The sequence below is a fragment of the Schistocerca americana genome, chromosome 2, assembly GCF_021461395.2.
Source record: "Schistocerca americana isolate TAMUIC-IGC-003095 chromosome 2, iqSchAmer2.1, whole genome shotgun sequence".
NCBI lineage: Eukaryota > Metazoa > Arthropoda > Insecta > Orthoptera > Acrididae > Schistocerca > Schistocerca americana.
Genome location: NC_060120.1, coordinates 1,027,772,145 through 1,027,782,177, shown reverse-complemented (window position 1 = coordinate 1,027,782,177; position 10,033 = coordinate 1,027,772,145).

Here is a 10,033-nt window from a genome sequence, read left to right as displayed (position 1 = left end):
TGACTAGCCATAAAGAGGTCATGAATTACCGAAATTTTTGCCAATACCAGTAACCAAATCTAAACTTGAAAATAAAAGACGACAATTTTTGTAATAAACCGTGACTCCTATCAAGACCCTTTCGTCCCTGTTATCTAACCACGAAAGATGTCTGATATACCTCCATTCTGAAGTAACAAAGTGTGCATGCATTTAAAGATGAAGTGCATGATGTGAAGTTCTGTGACGGAGATACAAACCCAACACGTAATCGGTTTGTTAACTATGAAAAATCAAATGTTACGTATCGGTTTTTCTTACGAGTAGCTAGGTGTCTGAATCTAAAATAAGGATACAAACTTTTGTGCCTAAGGCTGCGTTCACACTGCCGGCCGGGCCGAGCCGAGCCTGGCCGGGCCGCCGCCCACTTTGATATCAAACACATGGTTTTGAATTGCGGTGTTCACACTGGCGGCCGGGCCGCGCCGACACGGCGTACGCCTCCCGGAGCCGAGCCGGCGACATCTCGAATGTTTAATATTGCCGGCGCGAGCCGACCGCAGGCGCGAGCCTGTGGCGCAGCACTTCTGCTCCTGCAGTATACGCATCACACGTCTCCCTTCTGCTTTCATCACAAGTGTGACTGCACACGTCTTTTATTTTAAGATGTTACCTCACATTTCACAATCAGTGAGGAAAAATTACGTTTATTATAATGATACATGAGAAATTACTTTTATTTCATTTATTTAATCTACCGTATTTACATTCAAATTTGTGTCCTGTTTCGAAATTTTGTCTTGAATGTTCTGCAGCACATACTAAAATGTATTATGATTCATTCTGTAATATGAATAAAATTTTTCAGGATAGTTTTTAAGTTCTTCATGTAAAGAAAAAAATTCTCCTAAATGTCTGTCGCTATTTATGGGATGAATCCATAACCTCCTAGTTCTTCTGTACTTCAAAACTCGACGAGTTACAGCAGATTCAAAACAATACGAATAAAAGAGTGAAGACATTGTTCTACACGACAGCACAGACTAGCTAAAGGCGAGCAGCTGTTGGCTGCAGCTGCGTTTTCTACTGACTTGCTTGTCAGCTGTCGAAGGGTGGGGATTTTTTAAAATTTATTTATTTGGCCTCCGGCAGCTGACATCCATTTAGCCAAAGAGTGGTGATTACCTTGACAGTGCAGCGCAGCCCGCCAAGGAAGAAAAAAAAAAAACAATGAAGAACAATGAAACGCACATCTGTGTCGATGTACAGTAGTTTCATTAACTCTCCATTATTTTTTCTGTCAAAGTAGACAACGAGACTACAGAATTGCGCTTCAGTTTCTGCAGTAAACGTATCACAAATCTCCAGTTTGTTTTTGTGATTAGTTTTACACCACTGATCACTAGTAATTAGTTTTTTTCTGTCCTGCATTATATGACTACATTAAACCAAGCTGTAACCGCTCGAACTCCGTGGCTTGCGGACGCGGCACTGACGCCACTGAATATCTCGCATTACTTGTGACCAGAGACAGATATCAGTGTCGTTATCATTTCAAAAACTTTTTGGTACTTTTAGCTACATTTCATTCGCAACAATGTATGGTCTAAAACGGATCTAACAGTAAGCTACCCGCTACATAACTTTTTCACTACAAGATTTGTAAATCAAGTGCACAACGTTGACAAATAGCATCATTTCACAATGACTGTTAAGAAATATGAAAAGATAAATGATTCAATACGAAGCTAAGATGTTACACTAGCACGTGTACAAAAATAAGATTTTTTAGCCGCATACTTTCTTCAAAATCGGTTGGGAAGCGTTACGAAACTAAGAAATCACGCGAAACGAAAAGTAGACTTTTTCTTTTTTCACGACGTAAGTAACGCTTTTAAGGAAAAAATGAGTTCATAAAACGATGTGGCGCAGTCTTATATACCGCTAAGTATTTTTATAACATGAAAATCGGAGAAGTGGATTTTCCCCCATTTCGCCGTCCCGGCTCGGCGCGGCGCGCAGTGTGAATGCACTACTCGTCGGCCTGAGCTGGCTGGCTAGGCACGAGCCGAGCCAGTACGCGTCAGCCCGGCCCGGCCCGGCCGGCAGTGTGAACGCAGCCTAAGCGACAATCGAACTGCACACCTACCGTGCATCCACGAAAGTAGCTTAAGTATCAGTTTCTTACTCACGAACAGTAAGATGTGTGCGTGTTTGACCAGAAATAACGACACCTGTTGCGATTGTTGGCAACACATGAACAGACATTAAAAATGCGCGTTAATTTTCACTAGCAGGTGGGTGTGCACTTGATAGAGCTGGAAATGAAATTATGAATATTTTTGTACTGGATCAGGATTCGGACCCACATATTTACCTTTGGAGGAGACCTAGAGAAGACTGCAGTCTTGGGGAAAGGAACGAAATGATTGAACTATACTGTTCCGAGAGATTCAGATCCTCGAAAGAGGAGATACGAATGCGAATCACAGTCCAGCACCAAATTTTTCAACGTCCCTAGTTCAATCAAGTACAAGTAAACTAAGAGCCCTGTCCCTTTAAATGGCTATCGGTTCATCAAATAAAATAAAATTTGCTAATGTATTTAAGCTTACTGGCGACTGTATTTCTGTTTACAATGACTTCCGCTATGTCATTTCCCAACGTAAACTGGCTCTGCCCAGTTGGTAATGAAGGAACGTGATGCTTAATGCTGATTCTGGATTATAACGTCTTTCTCTTGAGGATACCAGAGGTAAAATAAATCTGTTTGTGCCTCTTAAAAGCAAATGCCTGAACCCAAGCATTGCACCTGTGATAGTTCGTTACACCAGACCATTGTGGCCACATTTCACAGCCCCTGGAGTTTGCTGGAACGAATGATGTGCTTAGCTTACAAAATTAATCACGGTGGAAAAAATGGGAGTCTATTAAATGGTTAAGTAGAAGCAAGCTACTGACGCAGAGATTATGCTATTCTCACGTCAGCAGGATGTAAAGACTCTTCTAGGCATCATAGGCTGGATGTGAAGCCATTTTGATTTTTCACAAATTCAGCAATTTTCTTAGTTCGAGAAAATCCACTGTGAAGTGTGAAGTTGCCGGATAATTCGATTATTACTGTTATTATTACTATCATTTTATTCATACCGCTGCTGGAACACAAGTGCTTGAAGATCATTTAATGCCTTTAATATAGAAGTAGCTTCCCAAGAACAGGTTCTTTCCCTGTCTACGGAATCCTTTTCATGTTAATATCAAACATCAGCAATTACTCTTAGATTACATTAAAACTAAAGTAATTGACGAAGACTTTACTTGATGACAAAAACGCGCTGCCTTTCGTCATTTACTTGCACCTAGAAATGGCTATCGAGTACTGACAACCCAAAAGGCAAGAGATCTTACTGCCTGTATTTTTCAATATGTGGTCTGTTGTCGGTTTGAAGGCCTTACATTGCAACGGCAACTTAGTGCAACTCCACCGAGGGCTGTCTGGAGTAGGGTGGAGATAGCAATGTGAAAGTTGCGAGCTGTCGAAGACGATCTTCATATTCCTAATGCGATTAGGCCATCGTATACTCTTGACGACGTTTAGCACCTGTGCGGTCAGTCAACCAATTTCAGAATTCATGTTGAGTAATCCTGCTAAATTCCCATAATATTGTCTTTTTATATTGATGAGTAATATAGATAGTCGTCACGTTCATGTGCCGTCTACAACGCAAATTTAATGTTACTATCCTAGGAACTAACCTGCAATACGTTTTGTATTTCATAATCGGAACTATCTGCATTAACCGTCATCAGAGCAATGTCAGGGAACAGAATGCAGCAATGCCTTGGTACCTACTTGGGGACCTGCTTGAGTCGTGTTCTAAGGGAAGGGTAGTTGCTGGTTCACATTATATTACACTAGCGAGAAGTACCGACTGTTCCTTTTCTCTGCAAACATCCCGAACTAAATTCAGTAACTAAATGCTAAGAATAAATTTGCATTGTGCCAACTCAAACATCAATAGATATGGATATAGATATAGATTTTTATATTTAAAGCCATTCTCGTTCTGCGTTGGAATAAACATTATTCATTATTTGATTGTTCTTGTTACGATTGTTATTGTCATTCTCTCACTCGTAAGAGTTTTCACATTCCTATTTGGTATCGATGCACATGAAGAGTGGCTATGAAAGAAGGGAATACTGAATGTTACGTCATGCAGAATACACTCATTTACTTCTGCTCCTCATGATCAACGCTGCAGGAGAAGTGACATACATAAAGCTGACAGTGTGAGGACAGACATGCTGGCACTACTCTGCAACTACACAGTGTTACCAGATAAAATGGTGCTGCGGAATCGAAAGTGTAGTACGGACTTTGGCTCAGTAGCAGACAGCTGCGAATTTCGGACCATGACCGTGGATTACACTTCGGTCAGTGCTGGTTAGAGTGTTGCAACTGTAAATGGAAGGCTTTGTTTGACAGTCTTGTGCTGATGCTGTCTGAATAAATTATGCCATTGGATAAAAAGCGGTTTAGTTTTGAGACCTAACCCACAAGGGGAGAAGGCACAGTGGTCTGCTTCAGGAAATCCAAGCAATAAAACACAAAAAGCAACCCAGGAAGGGTTCGAACAGCTACTTTCATGCAGAGACATGCACTTGGAATCTGTTCATCGTTACGGGGTCAAACAAGAGGGTAACATTACTGAAATAATGATCAGGCTACTTAGTATATAAGAGAGCATAAAGATTTCAAGGAGGAAACGTATGAAGACGCAGACTTCCTCGTTATCAATATGTGCGGCATATCTTTCGTGTTAACGAAAGTAATATCCCGCTTTAACTCTTCTTACGTCTCAAATGAAATGAATGTCATGAGGAATCGAATATTTGTTGACTGCGTCTCTCCTTGCTTCCATCCGTAGCAACATATTTCTTCATTCTCGTGGTAATCATGACATTCTTTTTGTATGCTGCAAAAGATTGCACGTGGACAAATTCGACATCGAGGTGCAAAGCGTTTGGTATCTTACATTATATTCAATTCGAATAAGCTTCAGATGTATTTTTACTTCGTTCGTATTTTTAGATGATTATGAACGTTACGGAAAATTATCTCACATGCTTTATGTTGAATGAGAAACATTGGATGACCCGTTTTGCTTTCCCTACGTTGACATGATATAATGTCGGCGTCAACAGCCTTCTTCCACGCCGGACGCTGAAACTTGTATCATTCTGGATTAATGATAATTGAACGTCTCAAATGTAGACATAGCCCACAAGGCGATGTCAAAACCCATCAGGGGAGAACGCCGCATAAAAACCAAACGTGCCCGCGCGTCTCCACTCTGGAGGACCGTATCGGAGAATCACGGCAAGCATTTCGCTGAAGAGCTGCCTCGTAAGAGAACCGAGAAATGGCAGCGTCGTAGCAAGTATTTGTCAACACTCTGATAGTGCATTTACTTCCGGGTGTAGGCCGGCGTTACCTCGCTAAATTCACTTGTCATTCGTTTTCCACATCGAAGACTCGTACGATAGAATCCACTGTAAGATGAGACACTTAGAAAGTATAATTAATTTCTGGACTCCAAGAACGGCGTTCTTCACATAAGTAACACCTGTTTGTGTGTTTTAAGGTTGCGTTTTGAGGCTCAGGCAACATCGCAGTGACTAAAGTCCGTCTGTGGTCGCCAGTGTGTCGTTAGCTCAGAGGTTATTCGTCATATTGTGGTTTTTCTAACGCGGGACATTCTGAATCAGAATACTCCCCTTTCATTATTAGTTCCGGGACGTGACTATTTTCCTCGGACAAAGACCAATGCTGTGAATTGGATTCGCGGACATGCCATTCACTACCTAGTTGGACAAACTGTAGACTCTGTACTCGATTTTTGGACATACCTCAACGACCGTCATTATGTCGTTGTCCGCCACCCAAAATACAGACAATTTTTCTCGAACTTCCTTGGGAGTGCTTTCCACGACCCGCCTCGCAGCTGGAATGTGTTAAGCCAAGAGTGAAGAAGGTTTCCAGTTTGAACCAATGAACATTTCTGAACTACTGAACGGAAAACACCAATTTCGAGAAGACGTGACTCAACATATTACCAGCGGGGCGCAGAAGGCGTCTGATCAATTACACAACAAAGATAAACAAAACAAAAATAAAAATAAAAATAAAATCAGAAAAGGAAGATTTTGTTTTGTTTGTAATGATAGCCCTAACCTTGAATTCGCATATTTCCCCTGGTATATAGGCAGCTCTTGGGGTAAGTTTAGTCAGGAGCCAACGCCTGAAGTGGACCAGATTTTTTTTTGTTTGTTATAGGATGAAAAGTGGCGGTGGCACTTAGTTTCTTCTTTTATTGCCATTTTCCTAAGGGGCTTTAAAATAAGAGAGGAAAAAAGGGGTAATCGTCAAAAAAGTAAAAGAAAAAAAGCAAAATTTAAAAAAAAGAGGTTCCCTTGTGCGTTGCGGTGGTCGTACTGTATGACACAGCAGTTCCAATCTCGGTGGAAGCCGCTGACTACTACCTTGTATTTTCCATTTTAATTAATGGAATTGCAAACGGCTAGTAAAAATTCTTTATACGAAATCTGAAGAATGCCTTTAAACATCAGTCTTCGTCCGATTCGACTCAGTAAATTTAGTTAATATCATGGATGTCTGCTTTGCAAATGCCAAGGTGCTTCACGGTAAAATAGATCCTGAAAAGATTCAAAGCGACTGTCAACGATATAAATTTGAGTTTTGTTCGTCATATAGGTCTAACATGTCAGAAGGTTGTTTATGAAGTGCACATGTTGATTAATATAGTTCCCCTCTTCTAAATTTTTGCAATAGCATTTAACTGCAGACGTTTTCTAACACCGGCGTTAGCAATTCCTTTCCGTTCTCTGTAACCTCCAAAATGACAAATTTTTCTGGTCTAAATCTGATGACCTTAACTATCACTTCCGATCAACATTAAATACTTCATGAACCCATTCATGGAACTCCAAATGTGCAGTGTTCCTGCACTGCTACAGAGCATGCATTGCAAGGTATTCACACAGTTTATCGCATAGAGTTACCATAAGGAATAAAACAAGAACTGTAATACACTTTACACCACAGACGCTCACCCCGGCTTGACGAAAACATCCGAACAGTGACCAAAAGTTGCACAAATAATTGAGTTTGAAAGGAAAAGAAACGAGGTAGGAAGCATTTATAAATTCATCGAATGTAGCGAGGTGGTTTAATTTCGTCCCAGTCTATAAAATTAATTTCGGGCCATACTCAGCTCTTGCGGATTAATGTAATATAATACCCGCCTACTAATCAGGGCGTCTGTCTCCGTTGCTTTTGAGCGTGAATGGAAATCGTAGAAATTTTCTGTGGAGCAACATTTAATAATAAAGCGTTTTAAATCATCAAAAGCGATGAGCGGGAGCAGGCGCTTTCGATAAAGAACGGGGGAGTGCAGCGCCGCTGCTGTCGCCACGGCCGCTGCCGGTAGCCAGCAAATGGATCCCGGAGCTTTGCCGCATACGGCGTCCAGAGGAGGACAGTCTGCAGGAAATCTGCCGCAAAATCGTTACTGGATAAAATTTTGATATCGGTGTGTCAGAAAGCGAAATAGATTGAATCTGCGCTACCATTACATTCACGTCTTCAGCATTCAGACAGAAGAGGCTATAAAAATATTTTATGCCAGCTGCTCTCGATCCACTGACATTACGAACAGAAACAACGCACGCTACCGCTAGACCACATGCGTAATCAGCCTAGTGTTTCTCTATCATGGGACAAGTTTTCCTCCAGGAAGTGCCGCAGTCTACAGTGTTGGCAGATTGTGCAGATAACCGGACTTAGAGAATTAGCGAGTTGGTCAGTTATTTTGTCCCATGTCGCGATCGGCGCGGACTTGGCCTCTGAAGCGGCCGGCCGCCGGTCGAGTTTTATGTCAAAGAGTGTACGTAAGAAAAGACTGTTAGTAATAGCGGAGAGGAAATAAACAGCACATGTACAATTTGTATCCCGTGTTCCACGTAGGGTTTACTGAAGCGGAGGATACATCGTTCAGGTGAAGAACAGGACAGTAATGCTAGTGAAAACAAAGAAATCGATTTACGACAAACTCGTATTCCGGACTGTACTTAAGCAACACACTTCGAATGAGCTTTTAATTTGTATCGGGTGTTTCATTTGCGGTTTAGTGAAGCAGGGGATATATAGTTCAAGTGAACAACAGGACAGCAATGCTACTTGAAACTAAGAAATCGACTACGCTGAACTTGCATCCCGTACTGCACTTAACAGTTCGAAAGAGTTTCGAGATACAACTGACATACATGTAACGTGATGTATTCTTTGTTAGTAACATATTTCATTCATTTCTTTCCATTGTATTTTGCGGAGAAATACTAAGAGACAAACACACGATATCGTTAACGTGAAAATACTACTGGCCCTTATATATGTAAAGTACAGTTTTTCTCTCTTGCATTCCTTTGTTTCTGAACATTCTTCTCAGCTCTTTCATCTTTGTAATACATGCTGTCTGGCCTAAACTAGACCCGGGTTGGGGGGGGGGGGGGGGGGGGAGCCACTATCAAGTTTTTGCTCCGGTTCAGAAATATCGTAGATCCAGGGCTTGTCTGAGGAGGGTGTATTCCTTGATGAGAATTCGATATCAGTCTTTATGCTGGGAGTCTGACCTGTGCCAAATATGAACGTTATTTGTTTCTATTATCCTGCTGCCCACTGTGGCAAAATCTGTACCGTTTTGCGTTATAAATATACCAGTCCACCTCTACTATGTATATACTGTTTCATGTCGTCCGTCATTGCCTATGATTGTTCCTATCCAGCAATGCTTCTGTGTCGTCGCAGTCTTTCGCGGCGGCCATGTCTGAATAAAATTTTCTCGGCTTTCAAGCCGCGTCAGTTCGAATTAAATTCTCGAGCTTTCGATAGCTGTCTCGACCATCGTCGTCAGGAATAAAACTAGCTCGAGAATTTTATTAGAACTGATGAAAACCAAGAACATTTTATTCCAACAATATCTCTGTTCCTTAGCAACTGTCAAGCAGTGAATCATTGTACGACATGACATCAGTTATGGGCTGTTGCTTTGAGGCTGTTCTGTAGGTTGCCAAAGATAGCAATCCATTATGTCTCCCAGAATGACAGATCAACCAGGGAATAGCACGAAAATTTTTAGCAGACCATAATGCTCCTTCCTCCGGCCTGGACCCTTCCGACGATTATCTTAATCACCGCGCCATGCAAACAGTTTACAATTTCGCAAATTGTTCTACCCTTGACCCGAAAGCCAGTGATGATGCCCTTTTGGACGTCACATAAATCGCTCTGTCTCCGCATTACGACAACGATTGCACTGTTTTCTGCGTCCCCCGACGCAGTTTATACACTCTCCACTGCTAGCGCTGCTAACGTTGCGGGTGGTCACATTAATGTGCCTGGACTCTGTATATTCAATTGCATCGTTCACACAAAGATAAATCATGAAACGTACGGCTAGAGATGGAATTCATCGACACTGCACTACCAATAATATACACTACTGGCCATTAAAATTGCTACACCAAGAAGAAATGCAGATAATAAACGGGTATTCATTGGACAAATACATTGTACTAGCACTGACTTGTGATTACATTTTCATATAATTTGGATGTACAGATCCTGAGAAATCAGTACCCAGAACAACCACCTCTGGCCGTAATAACGGCCTTGATACGCCTGGGCATTGGGTCAAAAAGAGCTTGGATGGCGTGTACAGGTACAGCTGCCCATGCAGCTTCAACACGATACCACAGTTCATCAAGAGTAGTGACTGGCGTATTGTAACGAGCCAGTTGCTCGGCCTCCATTGACCAGACGTTTTCAATTGGTGAGAGATCTGGAGAATATGCTGGCCAGGACAGCAGTCGAACATTTTCTGTATCCAGAAAGTCCCGTACAGGACCTGCAACATGCGGTCATGCATTATCTTGCTGAAATGTAGAGTTTCGCAGGGAACGAATGAAGGGT